The following is a 26191-nucleotide window of genomic DNA, read 5'->3' on the forward strand; positions in this document are numbered from 1 at the left end:
ATGTTCTTGTTACCCTGCCTTCCTTCTAGAGACCAGTTCAGTCTCACCCTCTGTATTCTTCCCCAGGTTTGGAAGCCAGGGAGCCAACCTTGAAGAACCAGTATGGGGAAGCTCACCTCGCCTACTGCTTCTCACCCCCACTAACACCCCACGCCCACCTAACACAAAAAAGCCCATCCGTCTGGAGTCTGGGCCCTCTGCCATCCGTTCAGTCTGTGTGCATGCTGGCAGTTGGTCACCCACCTCTGCGGATTTATTTTCTTTGAATAAATTCGGTCTGGCTGCAAGTTCGTACCCTGTCTCCTCTCTGTTCTGTGCCCCTTTTTTCTTACACATGGGAGTACAGGTGTCTCTAGGACACAGTGGCTTAATTTCTCTTGGATATTTACTCTGTAGTGGGATTCATAGATCATATGGTAGTTCTATTTTTAGTGTTTTGAGGAACTTCCACCCTGTTTTTCATAATGCCTTTACTAATTTACATTCCCACCAATGGATTTTATCAAGTGGCTTTTCTACATCTATTAAAATAATATTTCTGTCCCGCATTTCGTTGATGTGGTGTTATCACGTTTATTAACTTGTCTATGTTGAACCATCCTTCTACCCTCAGGATGAATCCACTCAGTCACGGCGAATAATCATTTTTAACATGCTTTTGAATTCAGTTTGATAGTGTTTTGTTGAGGATATTGGCCTGTAGCTTTGTTTTTATGTTATGCCCTGGTCTGGTTTGGGTATCAAGGTAATGATGGCCTCATAGAGTGAGTTTGAAAGAATTCCCTATACTCTATTATTTGGAATAATTTAAGAAGAATAGCTGTCAATTTTTCCTTAAATGTTTGGTATAATATCATGGTGAAGCTACTTGTCTGTGGGTTTGCCTTGACAGAAGACTTTTTATTACTGATTCAATCTTGCCACTCATTAGCGGTCTGTTTAAGTCAGCCTTCTATTTCATCATGATTCAATCGTGGTAAGGTGTACATATCCAGAAGTTTATCCCTTTCCTTTTTGAAAATTTTTTAAAATTTATTTATCTGAGAGGTAGAGTTTACAGACAGTGAGAGATACAGAGAGAAAGGTCTCCTGTCTACTGGTTCACTCCCCAAATGGCCGCAATGGCCAGAGCTGCTCCGATCCAAAGCCAGGAGCCAGGAGCTTCTTTCCGTCTGAATCCAGGAGCCAAGTGCTTGGCATGCTTGGCTTGCTTCCACTATGTTCCCAGGCCATAACAAAGAGCTGGATCAAAAGTGGAGCAGCCAGGACAGAACCATGGACCATATGGGATGCCAGCACTGCAGGTGGAAGATTAACCTTCCGTGCCACAGCGCCGGCCCCATCCATTTCTTTCAGACGATCAATTTGTTGCCCTAAAATTATTTAAAGTAATCTCTATTATCTGCATTTCTGTGTTATCAGTTATATAATGTCTTTTTGTCATTTTATGTATTTGAATCTTAAGATTTATTTATTTGAAAGAGAGAGGGAAAGGCAGAGACAGAGAGGTCTTCCCTCTGCTGCCTCACTCCCCAAATGGCCACAGCAGCTGGAGCTGGGCAGGATCCAGGAGCTTCCCCTGGGTCTCCCATGTGAGTGCAGGGGCCCAAGGACGTGGACCATCCTCCACTGTTTTCCTAGGTGCACCAGCAGGGACCTGGATGAGAAGTGGAGCAGCTGGGACTCAAGCTGGTGCCCACACAGGATGCTGGCGTGCAGGCTGGGGCCCTAACCCACTGCGCCACAGTGCTGCCCCTTGAATCTTTTAAAAAGTATTTAATTGGAAGGCAGAGCGAGAGCAAGGCGGGGCTGGGGGGAGATATCTTCCATCCGCTGGTTCACTCCCCCCCAAATGGCAGCAACAGCAGGGGTTGGGCCAGGTCAAAGCCAGGAGCTTCCTCGGGGTTTTCTATGTGAAAGCAGGGGCCCAAGCACTTGGGCTGTCCTCCGATGACTTCCCAGGTGCATTAGCAGGGAGCTGGATCAGAAATGGAGCCGCCAGGACTCAAACTGACGCCCACGTGGGATGCTGCCATCCCAGGCGGTGTCTCTACCTACAGCCTCATAATGCCAACTCCTCTTTTTTCTTAGTCTATCTAAGGATTTGTCAATTTTGTCTTTTCAAAGAACCAACTCTTCATTTTATTGAATTTTTAAGCATCTATATCATTTATTTGTGCTCTAAGCTTTATTTTTTCTTTTCTTCTTCTAATTTTGGGTTCTTGTTTTTCTAATTCCTTGAGATGCAATGATAACGTGTTTGGGAACTCTCTTGGTTTTGGGTGTAGGCACTGATTGCTACAAACTTCCCTCTTGGTTTTGCTTTTGCTACAGCCTATAGGTTGTAGTATGTTGTGTTTCCATTTTCAGTTGTGTCAGGAAATTTTAAATTTTTCTTCTTAGGTTCTTCCTTAATACATTTTTATGTAGTGTCCAAATCTTGTTATTTATTTTTTTAAAGATTTATTTATTTGAAAGGCAGAGCTATAGAGAAGCAGAGGCAGAGAGAAAGAGAAAGAGAAAGAGAGAAAGAGAGAAAGAGAGAAAGAGAGAAAGAGAGAGAGAGAGAGAGAGAGAGAGAGAGATGAATGAGAATCTTTTATCCGCTGGTTCACTCCCCAGATAGCCGCAATGGCTGGAGCTGTGTTGATCCGAAGCCAGGAGCTTCTTCCAGGTCTCCTACGCAGGTGCAGGGGCCCAAGGACTTGGGCCATCTTCTACTGCTTTCCCAGGCCATAGTAGAGAGCTGGATCAGAAATGGAACAGCCAGGTCTTGAACTGGCGCCAATATGGGATGCTAGCACTGTGGGTGGTGGCTTTACCTGCTACACCACAGCACCAGTCCCTCTTGTTTTGTACATTTATTGTAGTTTTTTCCTTTCTCCCTCTCTTGAAATCTTCCTTTGTGTTTAAGGGATTTTCTCTAGTAGTGTTTTTTATTCCTTGCTTATTATTTTTGGTAAGTCTATTATAAATCTTTGATTTATTGTTTCTGCAAGGGTTACAAAAAACATCTTTTGGTTATAATAAGCAATTTTGAAATTATAGTGGCTGGCGCCACAGCTCAATAGGTTAATCCTCCACCTGCGGCACCGGCACACCGGGTCCTAGTCCCGGTTGGGGCGCCAGATTCTGTCCTGGTTGCTCCTCTTCCAGGCCAGCTCTCTGCTGTGGCCCAGGAAGGCAGTGGAGGATGGCCCAAGTGCTTGGACCCTGCACCTGTGTGGGAGACCAGGATAAGCACCTGGCTCCTGGCTTCAGATCAGCATGGTGCGCAGGCTGCAGCGGCCATTTGGGGGGTGAACCAACAGAAAAGGAAGATCTTTCTCTCTGTCTCTCTCTCTTACTGTCCACTCTGCCTGTCAAAAAAAAAAAAAAAAGAATTTATAGCACCTTCATATTGATTATAAAGATAGCAAAATAAAAAAGATAGGAAATACTAATACTAATATAGGAAATACTATATAGGAAAAATAGGAAATACTAATAAGGAATTCTACATTCCATTCTTCCCATATTTTGAATTTTTGATGTCCCATTTTTACCTCTTTCTGTATTGCTTATCTCTTAACATTTTTATGTAGCTATTTAAAAAGATTGTTGTATTTATTAGTCTTCAAAGCAATGACATGAATGGCTGATGTATATTTACAATATTTCATATTTACAATATTTCAGCATTCTGAACGTGTCTACACAGGTGTTCTTATCAGTGAGACTTCTACTTTCTGATATTTTCTTCTTATTCATTAGCATATTTTTCTTTCAGTTTGAGTAACTTCCTTTAGCATTTTTTTAAATTATTTATTTATTTATTTATTTTTACAGGCAGAGTGGACAGTGAGAGAGAGAGACAGAGAGAAAGGTCTTCCTTTTTGCCGTTGGTTCACCCTCCAATGGCCGCCGAGGTAGGCGTGCTGTGGCCGGTGCACCGCGCTGTTCCGGTGGCAGGAGCCAGGTGCTTATCCTGGTCTCCTATGGGGTGCAGGGCCCAAGAACTTGGGCCATCCTCCACTGCCTTCCCGGGCCATAGCAGAGAGCTGGCCTGGAAGAGGGGCAACCGGGACAGGATCGGTGCCCCGACCGGGACTAGAACCCGGTGTGCTGGCGCCGCAAGGAAAATGCACTATCTTCTCAGTTTCTTTACACCAAAAGAATGGAAAGTAGAAGAGCAATCACTTGAAGTCTTTTTCCGTCAGAGGTAATCTGAGGAATTGACTGTGCATTCTATTTATAAAATCAAAGTAATCTTGAGAAGGAAGCCCATGAGCTTCACCCAGGATCAGGAATGTACCCTGAGGTAAGTTCGGCTTTCCAGTTGACACCAAACCATCTACTCTTCCCAGAGTGCCCACAGCTGTATCTATGTCATTATCCAAAACAGAGTTGATACCATGCTGCCACATCTCCAATTATCAGAAGCTCCCTTCATTTAGGATTATCAATATAATTCTTAAATTTCTTGACATTATTCAGAGTTTGTTCTGCTAACTACTGGGAGGGTTCAATGATGGGAAATAAGACCACCTGAGGCTGGGACTTGACCCGGCACCCATATGGGATGCCAGCACTGCAAGCAGTGGCTTTACCTGCTACACCATAGTGCCAGCCCCTTATAAGTTCTTAATGCTTGTTGGTGTATGATGTTGTTTGCACATTGAAGGACTAGTTACAGTAGTATTGCTTTGTTTATGGCTATCCTTCCAGAAATTCTAAGCAGTATGTTCATTTTCTCTGAGCCTGTGGACACTTCTATGATTTTAGCACTACATAGTACTCTAAGTCAATGTTGGTCACTGGTCCACTGTTGATGTGTTTTATTGTTTCAGTTCTAAAATAAGCTTAGATTGGTCCCAGATCCAGATTTGTACATGATGAACCAAGGAAGTGCCTAAAGACAGGTATTTTATTCATATGAGCCTGTTCCTGGGCTTGGAAGAGGCACAGGTGTCTAGTCAGGTGGTCACTGTGGGTGATCCTGTGCCTGGCTGGAAGAATGCATGCTTAGCTCATGCAGGAGGTTTAGAGAGCATGGCACACCATGCCTCCCAGGAAAGACCCTGGTCAGGGGCTCAGCACACATGACCTAACTGCTGGCAGGTGGCAGAGGCCCCAGGCACATTTCCCTCACCCCCACTTCCTGTTGAGGTCCTTGTGATTGTCAACTAGGTAAACAGCTCCAGGGTATGGCCCAGACCCATAAGACTACCTGGAAGGCTACATAGGCTATGTGACCTTCAAGCTGATTGGAAAAGCATAGAGGTGTCAGTATTGGCTTTATCCTATAGAATTAGTGTTGCTACCCTAAACTAGCTACTCCCCTTTGCCTGCCCCATAAAAACCTGTGCCTGATTGTTAGCAAACAGATATGTTCACCGAAGCTATCTCTGGTGCTTCTTGTCAAAGAACACCATTGTCCCACCATCTCAACAGTGTGGGCCTTGCAGGACAAGCCCACATAATACAATTACGATATCTGAGGGTGGGCCTTTGGAACATGATTAGATTAGGTGGGGTCCCTGTGATCTGATCATGGTGGCCTAATTAGGATGACGAAGACAACACGTGCACTCTCCCACCAAGTGGTGCTCTCCATCACCTTGGGAGTCTGCCAATAAGAACACTATCACCATGTGCTCCACCAGTGGGGCTGAACCTCTAGAACCATAAGCCAAAATGAACCTTTTATCTTCAGCTCTGTCAGATGTTTCACTGTAGTAATATAGAGCTAGCTAATACAAACAGCATAGGCAAAGAATGAATAACTCAGGAAAACTGGAATTGTCATCAAGAGTAAGAATGAATAAATACTGGTGAATGGAATAGAATAAGCATCTGTGACATGGGTTTAACCTGACTTAAGTGGCAGGACCAGGTCTAGAATTAATCTTTATATTCCACATAGCCTTTTATTGTTTATTTTGTCTGTGCTAGATGCTGCGGTAATAACTCCCCAGATTCCAAGAACCCAAAGGTTTAGACTGAGATCGAAGGCATATACAAGCATATAATAAATTCCATCCCAGAGACATGAGCAGGGTGCTTTCCCTGTAGAAAAGTCTCCCTATGTGGCCATATCCTACCTTCGATTTGTGCGCCACTTCTGCCTTGTGTGCTGAAGTTCCTCACTCTGAACAGTAAGTTTCACAGAAACAGCACAATAGACAAACATTCCTTAAAGTTAATGTGTAAGATGGACTAATATAGAGAAAACACAAATCTCTTATGTCCAGTAGGTTTCCCATGTTCTTCAGAGGAATGAAAGGCTTAACTGAAGGATGTATTATTCCAATTTAAGCCTTAGAACGTGCCCTTGAGCTTCCAGGAAATATTCTAGAAGTATTTTTCCCTGGGACAATATTTTTATATGGGATTATGTCTTACAAGAATCTTTCTTCCTTCTTAAGTTATAAAATAGTTTTCTTGGCCAGCATTGTGGCACAGCAGGTTAAGCCATGGCCTACAACACCGGCATACCGTGTGAGGGCTGGTTCCAGTCCTGGCTGCTCTACTTCCAGTACAGCTCCCTGATAATGCTCCTGGGAAAGCAGTGGAAATGGCCCAAGTGCTGGGGCCCCTGCCGTCCATGTAGGAGACTCAGATGGAGTTCCGAGCTCCTGGCCTTGCGTAGCCCAACCCTGGCCATTGTGGCCATTTTGGGGGAGTCAACCAGAAGATGGAAGATCTCTGTCTGTCTGTAACTCTGCCTTTCAAATAAATAAATCTTTTAAAAAATCATTTTCATTTTTTCACATTTTTTCTCTGCTCAACAACAAATAATAGGTATAACTCCGTGGCTCTGAACTTAACAGATTATGCTTTTTAAAATGCCTTCTATCTAATGGGTCCTTGATAAATGTCAGTTGAGCTTAAGTCCACAGCTACAAAGTATTATCATGTCTCTCATCTCTTTAAAATAGTCTCCTTAAACAACATCTGATTTTGAAGTCTTCCTGGCTAAAAATTTAATTGCTCTGAGCTATTTAAGTGGAAGTCACCAGCTCCTCATTGCCTCATTCTCTTTGGTATTTAATGTTGTCATCCTCATCAAGAGTTACACACTTGAGTGGTTACAGGAGCCAAGCAAACAAATGAGTACCGCAGATATGATGTTTTCCATGGTCAATCTCTTACCATCTTGACATCATAGTCGTTAATTTTTTTTTTTTTTGCATCTCTCCCAGACAATTTGACACAACAATGAGAAATGGTACCTCTACTAAGAATTTATGGAAAGACAGCAAAGAGCATTTGAACACCAAGAGCTGAAACATCAAATTCTCCATTACCTTCATGCCAGCTCCCTGGCTTGTCAGTCTTCTTTTTCCACATAGCCTCCATGTGTCTTGTCCATTTCTATGCTGCAGGCTGGGTAATGTATAAAGGACAGATAATTATTTTCTCAAGGTTCTAGAGGCTGGGAAGTCCAAGTTCAAGGTGCTGACAAGTTTGTCTGCTAAGAGCTGCTCTCTGCTTCCAGGATGGCAGGTCAGTGCGCCATCATCCCCTGGAGGGAGGAAGGCTGTATCCTCACATGGCAAAAAGGGTGAACTGCCTCTGCCAAGCCTTTTATAAGGACATCTAAATCCCATCATGATTCAATACCTCCCAAATGCCACACCATCCAACACTGATGCATTGTGGATTAAGTTTCAACATGGACTTTGGAGAGGACGACATTCAAACCACAGGAAGATGGAATAGCACATTCATAAGCAAAGGAACAGAAGTTGGATTTGTGCAAGTGTCTGTCTGTCTTGAGGCAGATTCCACTGTGGACCCACCATCACGGGAGCTGGAGCCCAGGAAAGTCTACTACCATTAATACGGCACTCACTGGATGCCCCCCCTTTCCAAGTGTGGAGTGAATCCTTTTGGTGCCAGACAGAAGCAGCATTTCAAACTCCCCAGATTGGAAAATCTACCCATCTCCAAATCCTTTTAGAATTATTGGCTGGGATCAGTGCTGTGACGTAGCGGGTAAAGCCGCCGCCTGCAGTGCCGGCATCCTGTATGGGTGCCGGTTTGAGTCTCTGCAGCTCTACTTCTGATCCAGCTCTCTGCTGTGGCCTGGGATAGCAGGAGAAGATGGCCCAAGTCCCTGGGCGCCTGCACCCACATGGAAGACCTAGAAGAAGCTCCTGGCTCCTGGCTTCGGATCGGCGCAGCTTTGGCCATTGCGGCCATTTGGGGAGTGAACCTGGGGGTGAAGACCCCTCCCTCCCTTCCTCTCTCTCTCTCTCTCTCTCTCTGTAGCTCTGCCTTTCAAATAAAAAATAAAATCTTTAAAAATTTTTAAAAAAGAAAGAATTCTCTGCCAGCTACCTCTGTAACCCAAAGAGCACTGAACATGGGCTGACAGTGATACCCTCTCCCTCTGCTCCAGCATGGGTGTTCATTTCGCATGGGGAGGTTAAGCTGGCCGAAAGCCTGAGCAGCCTTCACTCCGCTTGTCCAGACAACGTTCGTCGTGGTGAGTCAGGCTACTCAGAGCTATCCACTGGCTAAGAGAATTTTTAAATGATAAATAAAGATGTAAAATCCTTCATAGAAACATCAAGCTGTTGAAAAGAAAAAGAAAAGAAATCCCAACACAAAAGCTAAGAGAAAGCAAAAATTCCGATCAGCAGAGCACTCAGAACTACTTTTGTCTTGCCAGTGTTTCCCGGTTTGGTCTAAGAAACTGAGCAGCGGGTTTTCACACTCTCGGGGAGTGGGGACCAAACCCAAAGCTGAGGACCCTCTAAAGGTAAACATTGAAAGGACACCTCCACATTAGGTGCGACTCTCAACTGTGAATATTCCTTCTACCTGCTATGAGTTTGGGGACATTTACCTTGGCCAGAAGGAGCAAAAGAGAAAGACAAAATCCATGAGAAGTCATAATCATAGACAGACCACCCCAGGGATTCAGTAGACTTGAGCTGGTTATGAAACCTTGAACCTGGAATGAGGGTTAAAGCGGTATGGAGAGCAGGGTACCTGTGTACCTAACAGAAGCAGATGAAAATTCTCTTTGAGGGAACATTCATCATGGACCACAGAGTGGCCCCAAATCAATTTCCCTAAGACAATGAGCTACTGCTCATTAAATTTATTTAATGAAAGATAGCTAAGCACACAAGAAACCAAGGTAAACTATAGCTAAGAAAAGATCCCATGTACACGTTAGATTCAACAGTTATAAATTATAAAACTGTATAAAGAAGTAAAATATAAACTTAAAAACATCTTCTGGAAATAGCAAACTTTAAAAAGTGTCAGTGTACTTAAAAATAAGTTTCAGTTTTTACAAAAGTTAAAATCAGGGTGTGAACCGGATACAACTGAGGAAACAGTGAAAGAGTGAAGTAACTATTTCTGAATGTAATCCAGAGTCCAAAAGATAAGAATGTAACGGGGCTAAGCTACATGAAAGATAATGTTCAATATTTGAAGACATTATAACTGAGCACTTTCAGAACTGATCCAGAAATTCAAGAAGCCCAAGTGATCCCAAGCAGGTAAGTAAAACATATAAATCATAATGAAACCATAGAAAACTAAAGATAAGGAGGAAAACCTTACATGAAACTAGGCGAGAGGGTGGAAAAGATCACCTTCAAAGGAGCAGTAGGGAGACTGACAGATTTTTAGCAACAAGTGCTAAAAATAAATCACAGTAGTATGATTTTTTTTTTTTATTTGAGAGGTAGAGTTATAGACAGCGAGAGAGACAAAGAGAAAGGTCTTCCTTCCATTTGTTCACCCCCAAAATGGCCACCATGGCCAGAGCTATGCCGATCCAAAGCCAGGAGCCAGGTGCTTCTTCTTGGTCTCCCATGTGGGTGCAGGGACCCAAGCACTTGGGCCATCCTCCACTGCCCTCCCAGGCCACAGCAGAGAGCTGGACTGGAAGAGGAGCAGCCAGGACTAGAACCTGGCATCCATATGGGATGCCGGCGCCACAGGCAAAGGATTAACCAAGTGAGCCACGGCGCCGGCCCCTATATCTTTAATGTACTGAAAAATTCATTTGCCAGCCTAGAATTGTATATTGAGTAAAAATATCTTTCAAGAGTAAGTACAGGGGGCCAGTGCTGTGGCAGAGTAGGTAGGGCCACTGCCTGCAGTGCCAGCATCCCACGTGGTCCCCAGTTCAAGTCCCGGCTGCTCCACTTCTGATCCAGCTCTCTGCTATGGCCTGCGAAAGCAGTAGAAGATGGCCCAAGTCCTTGGGCCCCTGCACCCACATCGGAGACCCAGAAGAAACTCCTGGCTCCTGGCTCCGGATCAGCCCAGCTCTGGCTGTTGTAGCTACTTGGGGAGTGAACCAGCAGATGGGAGACCTCCCTCTCTCTTTCTCTCTCTCTCTGCCTCTGTACCTCTACCTTTCAAATAAATAAATCTTAAAAACAAAAATAAAAGAAGTACAGGAGGCCCAAGATGGTTGAACAGGGACAAGTTGTGCTGATTCTGACCACAGGAAGATAAAAGAGAAGGAACTGCGTCCCCAAGTGACAGCTGGAGAAATGTTTGCCCGGACTGGCCGAGGCGGAGCACCCACCAAGCCCTATCGGTTAGGCAGCTTAGAACGCCATGGCTCATTCCATGGATGGACAAGGATTGTGGGGCTGCAGGTGGATCCCCTGTGCCCTGTGACCATGTGAGCGGGTGTGGCTGGGTCTTTGGGCAATCACTGTATCTGGCTTCGGAGGCTCAGGGCTCTGTGCTCACACTGAGTAGCACATGGATCCTTTGTGCATTTCACGTGCCTGCGTGGGTGAGCTGCCTAGGCACTGTGGGCTTGCCCTGGATGGCGGGTTCACCTTGGCAGAGAGCTGCTGACACTGTGATGCCCTCCCCTCTGCTGGCTCCAGAGCAGATCTACCATGTACAACTTGGGTGTCACCCTGGACTCCTGCCCCACCCTCAAGCACCGGCCAGAGCTCCCTGGCCCCACCCAGCATATGCCTCTGGATATCCGCTGAAGGAGCAGGTACTCCGCTAAGCCACAGGTGCATATTTCAAATATAAATGCCATCCGAGGAGAAAACCAAGTGAGGAATGTGGTCTTGGGGATAATAAATCCAACAGCGCATTGAATTGCAATTAGGAGGTTATAATGGTGTTCTAAGCTGGAAATAATAGATATTGTAACTAAGAGAAGGCTCTCAGGGAGAAAGCAAATGAGGAACCCCCTTATTTCAGACAATCACCATCTTTTCAGTAAAGATCTCTCAAGGGGCGGGGCCAGGAATGGCCTGGGCACTGAAGCAGAGAAGCAAAGGCTACGACAGGCTCAGCGAAGATACAGGAAGGAGCTGGAGGTGGCTAAGGACTGCCAAGCACTATGAGAGCTTTCAAGGGAGTCAGGATCTAGAAGTCAAACCAGCCACCTAGCACCTCAGTCAGTAGAAAACGGTGCAGCGTGGCTGTGAGACAAACCCTGTTTTCAATGCCATCTCCAGTGCCCTGAGCAGACAGTCCTGCATGGTTAGCATCCTTACAAAGACACAATCAGGTGGGAGTCCAGAGCTGTGCCCAGAATCCACGAAGGGACCAGCACTGACGGTCCCTCCTGTCATGTGCCTTGCATGTCACTCATGGGGCAGAATATGTTGATTGGTGCCCTCAGCTCCAGCACTCCTTGGCTGGGTGACTTTTGCCAAGTCATTTGACTTGATGCCCTCACCTGGGTCACAGGTAGCTGCCCCACTTCCTGCTGGTGACAATCTGTGTGCATGCAGTGCCTAGTTAATGGAACACCTGCCACAGCGCTGCGCAGGTGCGTATACTATGGTAGCAGAGGCAGTGAACTTCCAGGGGAAGGAGGAAGGCAGGGGGCACGCTGCTGCTCAGTCCTCGCATAGGACAAGCCCCGGATATAGAGCAGGAGCAGGAGGGCAGCCGGCAAAGCCCGAACCCCGGAGAGGGAGAGGAGCCAGATGAGCCTGGGGCTGAAGACAGACTCCAGGCGAGCCCTGTATTGTTTGGGGTTTCTTTTTTCTGTTTTATAGGTTTATTTTATTTACTTGAAAGGGAGGGAGGGAGGCAGAGAGGAAGTGGGGGGGGGGAGAAATTGATTTCGGCCACTTGTTCACTCCCCCAGGTGCCTGCAACGGTTCCAGCTGGGCCAGGCCAAAGCCAGGAGCCTGAAACTCCATCCAGGTTTCCATGTGGGTGGCAGGGGTCACCCTCTGCTGCTTTCCCAGGCCATCAGCAGGGAGCTGGATCAGAAGCAGAGAAGCCCGGACTTGAACTGGTGTTCACGTGGGATGCCGGAGTGGCAGGCAGCTGCCTAACCCCCAGTGCCAGGACGACAGCACCTGTCCAGGGTTTCTACAACAGAGTACTCCAGGACTTTGCTACTCAGAGTGCTGTCTGCGCCTGGGCACTGGTGCCTCTAGGAGCCAGTGAGAGACGCCGACCTCCAGGTCCCTCCCTGGCATCCTGAAGGGGAATCTGCATTGGTTCCGACATGCCCCGGTGAGTTGTGGGCACGCTGGAGTTTGAGAAGCCCTGCGCTGGCAGCTGTGGCAGCCTCAGTGCACCTGCAAGCAGTTGTGTGCGTGCGTGTGTGTGCCAGGGAGTTGACCCTACACTCTTGTGATGCTGGTGGGCAGTGGAGACACGTGAGGCTGGCTACCCCCTACCTTTCGCTGGTCCCTGTCCAGCAAGGCCATTACTATGGATAAAGCCGGACAGACCTAGATTAAGAGTATTTTTAGTAGCATCTGAGGCCTCAGTATAGCAGCTGAAACGCTTCAGGGAAACCAGTGACTACCAGAACCTAGGGCTGCCGTGTGCAGGCTAAGTGTGCAAAGTGCCCAGGGCTGCCTGTGTGTGTATGTGTGTGTGTGTGAGAACAAGCCTCCCAATAACAACATGCCTAGCCAGGGAGAAGGTCTGCTGTTTCCTAAACAGAACTGATGTGGGCAATGAGTATATTAATTTCCAATCCAAGTTCTTGCCTCCCTCAGAGATAGAAATACCAAGTGGAGCCTAGTATTACGTGCAAATAGTATTTAGCAGTGATAACTAAACATACATTCATGCATGAGTGTGGGCCGCCCCACACAGAGAAATACCCACAAAGCGTAGGCCAAGGAGCTGCCCTTGAATGAGAAAATGAGACTGTGCCTTTAAGTGAGAGCAGGAGAGGTCTGTCCCACACTGGTCCACGGCAGGAAAATGAGAAAAATGGGAGTGGCATGTCCAAGTACGCTCAGTGGTGGAAAGAACTCTCTCCTACCTTCCATCTCTTTTTACAAGGAAGGGGGTGGGTGATACCCCAAACGAATAGAAGACCAGGGCAGGGTCTGAGCATGCGCCCTGGTCCTAATGTGACAGGTGCATCCTGGGAAGGTGGGCGTATCGCACTGACAGTTAAAGACATAGAGCGGTTCACAGAGCTCCAAGAGTTTCAGCTCCCCTACACTAGTTACACCGTGTCAGAACCACTGTGGCTGCACAAAAGGGAAATAATTGTATTGTGTTCACCTGATGGGGCCACCATTGTTGAGCCACCACAGGTGACAGGAGTAGCCCATTTGAACTTGGGTTTCAGTCCTGGCTGCTCCACTTCCCATCAAGCTCTCTAATGCACCTGTGAAAGCAGCAGTCCATGGTCCCTGCCATCCACGTGGGAGACCCAGATGGGGCTCCAGGCTCCTGGCTTCAGCCTGGCACAGCCTTGGTCATTGTGGTCATCTGGGAGAGTGAATCAGTGGCTGGAGGATTTCTCTCTCTGCCTTTCAAATAAATAAAATAAAACTTTAAAAAGTTCAGCAGAGGACACAAACCCCTCTAACTTTAAAGAGAGGAGATAGCTAGATGCAAGCAGGCAGCAGGTGTGCCAAATCCAAAGGCAGGTAAGGGCGTTCTCTTTTCATGAAGTGCAGAGAGAATCCAACCGCCCCTGTCTCTTGCCCTTTCCCCAGCAGATTTTTCTTTTTTTTTTTTTTAAACAGAGAACGCAAGTTTCCAGTTGACAGAATCTGTGCTTGGCTCCTTCACTGCACATTGCACAAGTCAAAGCATGGCAGCGGGAGGACGCTGTGGCTGTCCCCAAACGAGGCAGGGGACACCAGAGTGGCGGCTCGCTCTCAGCATGGGCTCCCGGAAGAAAGTGTGGGAGGGGCCCCTGAGCCCGTGACAGGACCTATCTGCCGTCAGCAGAGACCCCTGTCTACCCCTGTCCATCAGCATGGCTCCCGGGGCTGACTCCTCGCTCAGGAATGTACTCCAGATAAAGTGGGGAGTGGAATGCAGGCACTCGACCCAAATTCCCCTGGACGGTGGACCTTTGTCTCGTGGCGGTGCATGAGCTTGGTGGGAAGGCCGGAAACAGCGATGACACTGAAGCTGGGGCAACGTGCCGAGGGAGCTTTCTCCGAGATACCTTTGACCTGGAACTGCAAACCACCACTCATTTCCCTGCCCAGTTCCTCCTGTTAGAATGACCCCCGTGGGACTGCAGATTACTCAACCGTCCTATTTAGCAAGTCATGGGAGGGACCGGCCAGTTGCAGCCAACCAGCCATCCTTCAGACTCCGGGTTCCTTTTCTTTCTCCCCAGCCTCCCCTCGCCTCCTTCCTGCCGGCTTTTAACCCCTTTGTGGCCACAGGGCTCCCCTCAAAGACAGGAGGGAACACATGCCCTGGTCCCCAGACTTCTCGCTCTACAGCCTGAAGTTCTGTTCAAACTCCTCTCTCAGGTCCTGAGTGTTTTTGATCACCCAGTAATTATACAGGTACCCTTGAGAAGGGAAACAAGCAAGCATGTAGACCCTGGTCGTAGGAGCAAGTCAAGGCTTTGGAGGAGAGACGGGAGAAGGAAGACGCTGACTTTGGGTGAAAGCGGAAAGATCGCTTACTCTCCCGAATCCATGAAGATGGAACAAAGCAATGGACAGGAGAAAAGTGAACGGACAACACAGAGTTCTCTGGGCGGGTTTTGCCTCAGCTGCAAGTTTGTTTCCATGCTGGGAAGGCTGAGTGTTGACTTCATCCGAACTTTTGAGTGGGAGAAGTGTATGCAGGGGGCAGGTATGAGAGCAAGCCCCTGTAGAGCGCCTGGAGGTCCTAGTCGCCCTCCTTCCCTTAGTTAAAGTTTGCTCAAACTGCTAGTATGATTGCAAGTCAACCAATTGCTAAAATTAAGTCATTGAACTGAGGGAGTGGTGCAGCTGGCTGGCCCTACAAGGTCCCTAATCAGGGCTCCTACAAGGTTCTAATCACAGGCTCATGAGGTCATTTGTTTTTCCAGTAGATAACATCTTAATGTTTGGCCTCCTCTCAAGGGGGTTCTTTTCCAGGAACTCCAGGCCCAGAGTAAAAAGTAACTACCACCTGCATGGAGCCCCCAGACTGATGGAAGCCCATCCTGCAGTCATACAAATTATCCCGAGAGAACATGATATTGCCAGCCAATCAAAGGAAGGCTACGAGCACTGCCAGCCAACCAGGGACCTGGACACGTGCTGAACATGGGCCTCTCACCTCCAACTTCAGCCCCTAAGAGCCTTCTCCCCAACCCCTCACGGAGCCTCAAATTCAATAGTAGCTCCTCAGCTCCTTGCTCCACGCTTTGCAGGGAACATCTTTCTCCCACCACCCTGATGGGTGGTATACTGTATGCCAGGTGAGAGAAGCCAGTTTGGGGGGCTCTAGTGCAACTTTCCCAACCAGTTTTGGGGGTGTTCTGTGTCAGGAACAGACTAAGAACTCCAGATTTTCATGTTTTTCTTTTTAAAAATTTTTAATTACCCAGTGATATATAGAAACACTCCCTCAGCTGAAAGTTTTCTCATCTTCCAGAGAATAGCACAATCACCTTTAATTATCAGTACCCCCTCCCCAGTAAGAGACTCCACTCCCCCTCCCTACCATGGTCAGCAATTTGGAGATTTTTTCAGACCTGTAGATTCACATTTACATATTATACATACTTGAAGAAAAAAAATGTTAACTGATTGAGAGGTGACAGTCAGAGACAGATTCATTCACTCCTCAAAGTTGCGCAATAGCCAGGGCTAGGCTGGGACGAAACTAGGAGCAAGGAACTCAATCCAGGTCTTCCACATAGGTGGCAGGAACCCATGTACATGGGCCATCACCACTACCTCTCAGGATCTGCATGAGCAGGAAGCTGGAGCCAGCAGCCAGAGCTGGGGAGCAAACCCAGGTACTTTAACACTGGCCATGGGCATCTTAACCTTAGTCAGGCTAAATGTACAAACACTTACTTACCTGTTCCCATAGACATCAATCTTGTGGAATCATAACCCAGTTGGCTTTTGTCAGCCAACACTAAGACTTGGAATTCAGTCCATATTCTGGCAGAAGACTACTTCTTCCTTTTTTATAACTGCTGGGGAATCTTGCCAGCACTGGTTCATGTATGCACCCACCTCTCCTGAGCACACAGGTAGCAGCTGGTGTTTGCCATAACAAACAATGCTGTAAGGGATCCTGCACACCTCTCCTTGGGTCCACGGGCGGGCACTTCTCTCAGGCTTTTATTTTTAATAGACGAAATAGTCATCTTTCAAACTAGACGGGCAACAGTCGGTATATAAAACTAAAAAACTGAGAAACAGCTGGATGGGCTTGTATTCTTAACATGAGAGTACACCAGGAAAAAAAAAAACAAAAAACAAAAACCTAAAAGGGGGAATTAGAACTATAGAGGACTGTAGTGGACACTCCTTCTTTTCTTTCCATTTCTCATAGGACTTGGTTCTTAAACTATATAACACACTTTCCCCCCCAGAAAAGTGCAATCCAAATTCACAAATGGAAGAGACAAGAGCTGAACCGGAAATGGCTGCGCGGGCTTTCCGGTTCCCTCCAGGCCGGCTCTGCTGGGCGCTCCCGGGGCCTGAGGCGCTCAGGGGCCCCACCTGGCTGACCGGGCTCGGGATGTCCACCACGCCCTGAGAAGGGAGCACAGCGTGCTGCCAGGGTTTCCTGAAGAAGTAGACCCGGCAAGATGGCATTCGCCTTTGCCTCCATTGGCTAGACGTGGGGCAAATCGGGGGAGGATCCGCAGGATTCCAAGCGCCAGGTCGGGAGTCTGGCAAAGAAGGCTTTTGCATGCCTAGTCTAGCGCAAGGCCGCGCGGGTCCTCCAGCGCTCAGAGAACCCAGACAACGTGCAGACCTGGCTACCCTATTCCCCCCGGGGGCTCAGCCTGCCCTGTGAGGCGGGCAGTGCGCCCCAAGGGCAGCCGAGCCAGGGCCCGGAGCCAGTCCTTTGCTAAAGCTAGGCCAGACGCCGCTTTTCCCTGCACAAAACACTGGCTAGTCACGGAGGGACCCTGCGGCTGGGACCCTAGGCCTCGCCTCAGAAGTCGCCATCCAGGAACCTGCGGCCGGGAGCCCTAGGCGGCCACGCAGGCGTCACCATCCAGGAACTTACTGCTGCCATGCCGCACAGTGGCGTCCTAGCTCGCTGGCCCACCGGCCTAGCGCCTGGGAAAAAAAGTATACAATTCGGTACACAGGTCGGGGCTGTGGGGGAGTAGGTTAAGCCTCTGCCTGAGGTTCCAGCATTCCCATTTGGCCTCTGGTTCGGGTCCAGCTCCCTTGTGAGAGACCCAGAAGAAGCTCCTGGCTCTGCTTAGGATTAGCCCAGCTCCAGCCATTGTGGCCATTTGGGTAGTGAATCAGTGGATGGAAGATAACTCTTTCTATTTCTCCCTCTAATTCTGTCTCTCAAATAAATAAATCTTTTTTTAAAAAAGATTTGGTATATGGACTGCATGATTGCAAAACAGATAGCAGGAGAATAAAATCAGGTACTGTAAAACACATAGTAAAGCCTCCCCCTTTGGTCAGCACTCAGTGTTTAAAAGTAAATTAATATGCGGTCGGCGCTGTGGCATAGTGGGTTAAGCCACCACCTGCAGTGTTGGCATCCCACATGGGCACCGGTTCGAGTCCCAGCTGCTCCACTTCCAATCCCACCCTCTGCTGTGGCCTGGGAAAGCAGTAGAAGATGGCCCAAGTCCTTGTGCCCCTGCCCATGTGGGAGACCTGGAAGAAGCACCTAGCTTCGGATCGGTGCAGCTCTGGCCGTTGCGGCCAATTGGGGAGTGAACCAGCAGTTGGAAGACTTTCTCTCTCCCTCTCCCTCCCTCTCATTTCTCTGTGTAACTCTGACTTTCAAATAAATAAATAAATCTAAAAAAAAAAAAAAAAAGATTTCCACAATAGCAGACCCCAGTCAATGTGGCCCAAGGTGTGGAGCCACTTCTAAGTCAGAAGAGACTAGAAACAGCTGGGAAGCTGGCTGAGCTAACACTTTGTTAGACACCCAGGTATTTGTGGAAAGTGCCCTTGGTCTTCTTTTTCTCCTGAGATAAAGCAGGTAGGATCCAGACACTGCACCAGGACATGAGATGGAAGGGTTAGAATGATGGCCACATGTGCACGCTAGGTCCTCCATCAGAAGAAAGCATCCATTTTGCTGTAGTTAGGGAAAGTATTTCAAATACATGAGGAGGATTCATGGAGAAGAAATTCGGGTGAACCTGAGCGTTCAGTCAGCCAGGTAGTCAAAAGACACTCTCTGGGATGGGATCTGGCTTGGCAGATAAGTTACTGGATGGGCAACTTGCATTTATATCATAGTTCCTGGGATCCAGTCCTGGCTCCACTCCCAATTCCAGCTTCCTGCTAGTGCGCACCCCGGGAGGCAGCAGGTGAGGGCTCAAATAATTGGATTCCTGCCACCCATATGGGAGACTTGGATTGAGTTCTGGGCTCCTGATTTTGGCCCTGGCCCAGTCCTAGTTATTGTGGGCATTTAGGGAGTGATGGGAGCTCTCTCTGTTTTCTGTCTCTCACATACATAAATCAGATTTGAAAATCTGCACCACCCAGTTTTCAGAAGAACCCTTCCATAAGCATTTGGATCTCCCTGCCCTAGGCCAATGCTCCCTCAGCCATTGTGAGGGCCACTGAACAGCTGCTTCACCCCTGGGCCTCCTTTGGATAAATAACTTCAAGTCTTCAAGTTTTCTTCAGGCCTTCCTTATCATTTTGTGGGTTTGTTGTTGTTTTTCCATTTTTTAATTTGAGAGGCAGAGAGATAGACACACAGCGAGCTCCCATCTACTTGTTCACTCCCTGAATGCCCACAACATCCAGGACTAGAAAAGGGTGAAACCAGGAGCCTGGCACTCCATCCGGGTCTCACATGTGGGTGCCTGATTACTAGCTGCCTCCCAGGGAGACATCCACGGGGAGCCGAAGCCAGGAGACAGAGGTTGGTATCTACCCCAGGCACGCCAACATGCAGGTGTCTCAATCAGCCTCTTGCCCTAACTGCCAGTTTAAACACCTGCCCCATTCTGTGGCTTTATGCAGCACATTCCTAGAGAGTACACAAGGACCAGGTTTGGGGTCTCAGGGACTGTGCATGTTGTGTAATTGTAACCCAGTTGTTTTAAAAGTCCTAGGTAGGGGCCGGCGCCATGGCTTAACAGGCTAATCCTCCGCCTTGTGGCGCCGGCACACCAGGTTCTAGTCCTGGTTGGGGCGCCGGATTCTATCCCGGTTGCCCCTCTTCCAGGCCAGCTCTCTGCTATGGCCCAGGAAGGCAGTGGAGGATGGCCCAAGTGCTTGGGCCCTGCACCTGCATGGGAGACCAGGAGAAGCACCTGGCTCCTGGCTTCGGATCAGCACGGTACGCCGGCCGCAGCGGCCATTGGAGGGTGAACCAACGGCAAAAAGGAAGACCTTTCTCTCTATCTCTCTCTTTCACTTTCCACTCCGCCTGTCAAAAAAAAAAAAAAAAAAAAAAAAGTCCTAGGTAGGGAAGGCAGGGACAAACATTCCTGGCCTCTGATGACATTTTTCTGGTGAATTCCAGTTTAACTTGCTTTTCAAAATTAAAGTCTGGAAAGGAGATTGCAATCCTTGAAGATTTGATAAAAACAGTACAAACTGTCCATAAATAAACACAAACTTTCACATGCACTAAATTTTGCATAAAATTTCAGGAACTCATTGACCTCTGAGTGGTCTATCAATGGAACTAGGTTTTAAAAATTCCTTTGTTCTAATGATGGATTTTGGAATTGACTAATCTCAGTTCTATTCACCAAACTCCTGTTGCCTGCCATGCTGGCATCCCATATGAGCAGCCATTCAAGTCCCAGCTGCTCCACTTACAATCCAGGTCCCTGCTGATGTGCCTCAGAAGGCAGTGGAAAATGGCCCAAGTACTCGGGCCCCAGATACCCATGTGGGAGACCTGGATGAAGTTCCAGGCTCCTGCTTTCGGATTGGCCTAGTCCTAGCCATTGCAGCCATTTGGAGAATGAACCAGTGGATGGAAGATCTGTATGTCTCTCCTCCTCTAACTTTGCCTTCCAAATAAGTAAATAAATAAATAAATCCTTTTTTGAAAGCATAAAGTAACAGAATTTTTCATGATGTGGGAAAGATGATGTACTGATAATTGAAAAGGCAAGTCTTTTTAAAAAATATTTGTTTATGTGAAAGGCAGAGTGTGAGGCCAGCATTGTGCCATAGTGGGTTAATCTGCTGCCTGCAATGCCAGCATCCCAAATGGATGCCAGTTCGAGTACTGGCTGCTCTACTCCCATCCAGCTCCTAACTAATGTGCTTGGGAAAGCAGAGGAGGATGGCCCAAGTCCTTGGACCCCTGCACCCATGTGGGAGACTCTCAGATGAAAGGCAGAGTGAAGAGAAGAGAGGGGAAGGGCGGAGAGGGGGGAGGAGGGGAGGGGATACGAGTGGAGGGGAGAAGAGCGAAGGGGAGGGAAGGGGAAAACTGGGGAGAGGCAGAAAGAGGAAGATTTTCCATCTGTTGATGCATTCCCACCACAGCCAGGGCTGAGCCAGGTGGAATCCTGGAGCTATGAACTCCGCCTGGATCTCCCACGTGGGTGGCAGGAAGTCACGTACTTGAGCCATAAGCTTTTGCTTCCTGAGCACGTTAGTAGGAAGCTGGATTGGAAGCAGATTATCTAGGTATTGAACTGGCACTCTGATATATGATGTGGGCATCCCAAGTGGCAGCATAACCTACTGTGTCACAGAGCCTGCTCCAAAAGAGAAATCCTGGGGCTGGCACTGTGGTGTAGGAGGCTAAGCTCTGACCTGCAGTGCCAGCATCCCATATGGGTGTTGGTTTGTGTCCTGGTTACTCTTCTTCCGATCCAGCTCTCTGCTATGGCCTGGGAAAGCAGTGGAAAATGGCCCAAGTCCTTGGGCCCCTGCACCCATTTAGTAGACCCGGAAGAAGCTCCTGGCTTCAGATCAGCCCAGCTCCGGCCGTTGCAGCCATTTTGGGAGTAAACCAGTGGGCAGAAGACCCCTGCTCTCTGTCTGTAATTCTGCCTCTCAATTAAATACATAAAATCTTTAAAAAAAAAAAAAAAAGGCAAGTCTTAACATTATATAATACAAAAAAAAAAAAAAACCTGAATTCAGCAGCATATTAAAAGAGTTATAGAGCATAACCAAGTGGAATTTAACCAAGGATGGTCCACCACATGAAGAGCCACCCGCGTACTATACCATAACAACAGGATAAAGGGAACACACCCACATGATCACCTCAAATGATCCAGAAAAAGCATTTGACAAAATTCAACATCTTTTCATGATAAAAATGCTGCATGAAGTGGGAATATAAGGGAACTTCCCCAACATGATAAACAACACTTACGGAAAACCCACAACTAACATCATATTCAATGGCGAAAGACTGAAAGTGTTTTTCCTAACATTGGCAGCAAAACTAAGATGCCTGCTTTCACCACTTCTGTTCAGTACAGCAGTAGAAGTTCTAGTCATAGCAACTAGACAAGAAAAAGAAATGATAGGCATTTAAGTTGGAAAGGAAGAAGTAACATTATCTGTGATCTCAGATGACATGCTCTTATATATAGAAAACCATAAGTTATGTGCATGCACATGTGTGCACACACACACACAGCCAGTTGCATTTCTGTATATTAACAATAAATGACCCATAGAGAAAGTTATTTTTAACATTTCCAATAATATCAAAAATAATAAAATATTTAGGAATAAACAGCCAAGAAAATGAAAAACTTGAATACTGAATAGTATACAACATTGCTGAAAGAAATTAAGATATAAATATTATCCACATTCATGCACTAGAAAACTTAATGTTGTGAAAATAACAATTCCATCCAAAGCAATCTACCCATTCAATGCAATTGCTATCAAAATTCCAACAGCCCTTTCTTCTGAAACAGAAAAACCCATCCTCAAATCCATATAGAACCACAGGGGACTTGGGATTCAAATAAAATCTCAAGTAGTCAAAAACAATTGTGAAAAATTAGAACAGTACATGACTCTCATTTCCTGATTTCAAAACTACAAAATCCCAGTAATCACAACTGTGTGGTAGTGACATGGGCAATGCATATATTAATGTTTAATACAAGTTCTGGCTTCCCACAGAGCTAGAAATACTAAGGCAGAGACTGGTGTTGTGTGCAAATAGGAACAAAATTTAACAGTGAGAGAATAAACTGACATTCATGCAGAAGTGTGGACCACCCCACACAGAGAAACACCCAACATGACTGGGTCAAAAAGTTACCCATAAAGGGAGAGAGAAAAAACAAAACAAGAAACAGTACCTCACTGGGAGAGGTCCATCTGAGAGTGGGAGAGGTCTGTCCAAGAGCAGTCTATGCTAGGAGAGAAAACAACAGTGATAACTAAGTGGGGCCCATGGTGGGAAGAGAACTCTTTCCCACCTTCTAACTCTTCTTACAAGAAAGAGGGTGGCGCCCCAACTGGATTTGCAAATAAGGTAGGGTCTGAGCATGTGCCCTGGGCCTGGGTGTGACAGATGCATCCTGGGAAGGTAGGCATATCAATCTGCCAGTTAAAGAGATAGGATTACATTGAAAGGGTATAAAAATTCTAGCTTGCCTGAACTTAAACTCACTGCCTAGCTACATTATATCAGTACTGGTGCAGGATAGAGACATAGACTAATGGAATAAAGTAGAGATCCCAGATACAAACCCTTACATCTGTGGTCAATTAATTTTTAACAAGTGTATTAAAGTCAACGGAGAAATTACTTCAATAAACGGTGATGAAATAACTGGATATCCACATCCAAAAGAATGAAATTTGAACCTATTTTATACCACAGACAAAAATTAACTCAGAATGGACCAAAGACATAAACATAAGGGCTAAAACTAAAACCCTGAGAGCATATGGGAAAATCTTCATGGCATTTGATTTGGTGATGTTTTCTTGCATATGACAACCAAAGCACAGTCAACACAGAATAAAAATAATTCATCAAAACTAAAAACTTTGTGTATCAAATGACGCTGTCAAGAATGAAGGACATCCCATTTTATAAGGAGCAAATGTTTGCAAATCATATGTATCTAAAATATGTAAAGAATTCCTACAGCTCAACAACAACAAAAACCAGACAACTTAATTCAAAAGTGGGCAAAGGGTTTGATTAGCTTTTCTCTAAAGAAGGTATATAAATCGTCATTGGCACATGAAAAGATACTTAACATTATTAACCATTACAGAAATGCAAATTGACATCATGAGATACTACTTTAAGCATACCAGGATGGCTCTAATTTTTAAAAGTGAAAAATAAGTAAATGTTGGTAAGTGATGGAAAAATTGGAGCACTTGTTCTTGGCTGCTGGGGTGGAAAATGGTGTAGTAGCAGAAAATACTGTGGTGATTCCTTAGAAAGTTAAACATACAATGAGAAGACCCACCAACTCCATTCATAGGTAGATAATGCAAAAGAACTAAGAGCAAGACTCCAAGAGCGAATGTGTACTGAGAGATTCCTAACAGCATTATTCACAACTATTAACTAAAGGGTGAAAACAAGCCCGGTGTTCAACACAGACAAGTGAATGAACAAGGTGTAGTATACTCGTGTCATAGGGAGTAGATTCAGTCTTCATAAGGACGCAGTCTCTGACACACGATACAAGGTGGCTGAACCTTGAGAACAGAAGTGAAAGAAGCCGTCCACAAAAGCACAAATTCAGTGGATTCCACAATAGACCGATTCAGAGAGGCAGACAGGACAACAGAGGTCACTGGAGTCTTGGGAGGAGGAATCCCGGTTGTCTGAGGGGTGTGGCATTTCTCTTCAAGCTGATGAAAACATCCCCGGGGCGGGCGAGAGGCAGTGGTGATGTTTGCACAACATTGTGCATAACTAAATGCTACTTAATAGTACACTTAAAATGGTAAAATTTATGTCAGCTATATTTTCTTACAATAAAAAATGGAGTGTGGGTGGGAGAGCAGGTATGGCGGGAAGAATAACTACATTCCTAAAGTTGTACTTATGAAGTTTGTATTCCTTAAAAAAATTAACAAAAAAAAATTGGAAAAACATGGTAAGTTTATACAAAATAGCTTCAGTTTAAAAGAACAAATGTCCTAGGAAGAAAGATGGGTATAATAGGGTGCACCTAAATATGTATAATAATTTTCTCTGGTGATCATAGTGATTTTGATTTTGATTGTTTTCATTATTTTCCTACTTGACTTCAATGAACTCATAGAGCCAATAACTGGTGGACACAGTTTAGATGAAGAAGCAAGAACTAGAGGTCCGAGTTGCCATCCTACCCTAAACAATTAAAAACAGAGAAAGCATAGGGGAAAAGCAAGCAGTGTTCAGGCCTAGAACAACAGGCAAGGCGTAGCCGTGGTCCCTGGGGGAACGGAAACTATGAACTGTCGCTTGTGGAGTTTCCAAGCCCTGGTGCAAGGAGCAGAACCCAGACACAGCCCCGTGCTCTCCCTGGTGGAGAAGACAAGAACTGAGAGTTTGGGGAGGCCAAGGCAGGCAGGATGCACAGAGCGGAGGAGCACTGCGGAAGAAAGAGCTGCACGGGGAGAGAGAGCTTTAGAAATCTGTAGAAGGTTCCCTCAGCTTCCTGCTGCTCGCTAAGGAGCGTACCCATGGGAGGACTGCGCGTGAGCCTGGGCGGAGGGTGTGCGGGCGTTCTTTTTGTTATCCTTGCAACCTCTGTGCGAGTTTGTGTCTAAACAGGAAGTTGGCTTGCTGTGGCTGTTATTACTGTTTGACGTAAAAGGATGTTGAACGCTAACATCAATCAAAAAGACAGCTATAGCAGCCTATGCGATTTCAGAACAAACACACTATCGGAGGTGAAGCTTTCTTTAGCCCTCTGCAGCGCTTCTTAGAGTGATGTAGGGGTCAATTCGGCAAGAGGACAGACACTTCAGTTGTGTTCAGTGTTCTTATATTAGACATTTCGGAGTACAGCACTCACGTGCACAATAAAGGCAACTTCAGTTTTCTGTGAGTGCTGCCTCTCTTGAGGGTTATCTCTGACACAAAGGAGAATTCTCAAGGCAATGTGTTTTCGCTCATTTCAGGTTTCACCTCAGCCCTGATGCAAATTTCTTCAACCTTCCACCTCCATAGAAAATTGAGTTTTGGGGTGTATGATGTCACCGTACAGTTGATGTCATAATGGCATCTGCGGGTCCCTCATTGTAAGTCTATACTGGTCACTCTGCCTGGGTGCACTTTTTTCCATAATTTTTTTTAAAAAGATTTATTTATTCTGGGACTGGCGCTGTGGCGTAGTGGGCAAAGCTGCCTCCTGCAGTGCTGGCATCCCACATGGGCACCGGTTTGAGTCCCAGCTGCTCCACTTCCGATCCAGCTCTCTGCCATGGCCTGGGAAAGCAGTAGAAGATGGCCCAAGTCCTTGGGCCCCTGCACCCTTGTGGGAGACCCGGAAGAAGCTCCTGGCTTTTGGCTTCAGATAGGCATAGTTCCAGGCACTGAGGCCATCTAGGAACTGAACCAGTGGATGGAAGACCTCTCTCTCTTTTTTTGTAACTCTGCTTCTCATAAATTAAAGAAAAAAAAAATCCTTTTACCAGAGCCTCACATGGGGTTACCTAGCTTGCTAGCTTGCTCCCTCTGCCTTCTGCCCTGGGAGGATGCAGCATTGCTCCCCTTGGGAGAACACAGCCTTTATCAGACAACTGAACCTGCTGCTACCTTCAGCTTAGACATCTCAGTCTTCAGAACCATGAGAAAATACACGCAGGTTCTTGATAAATCACCCAGGCTGTGGCATTTTATTCTAACAGCATAAAACAGACTACAATAGCTCGCATGATGTTTCTATTGG

This window comes from Lepus europaeus, chromosome 16, assembly GCF_033115175.1.
Source record: "Lepus europaeus isolate LE1 chromosome 16, mLepTim1.pri, whole genome shotgun sequence".
Lineage (NCBI taxonomy): Eukaryota > Metazoa > Chordata > Mammalia > Lagomorpha > Leporidae > Lepus > Lepus europaeus.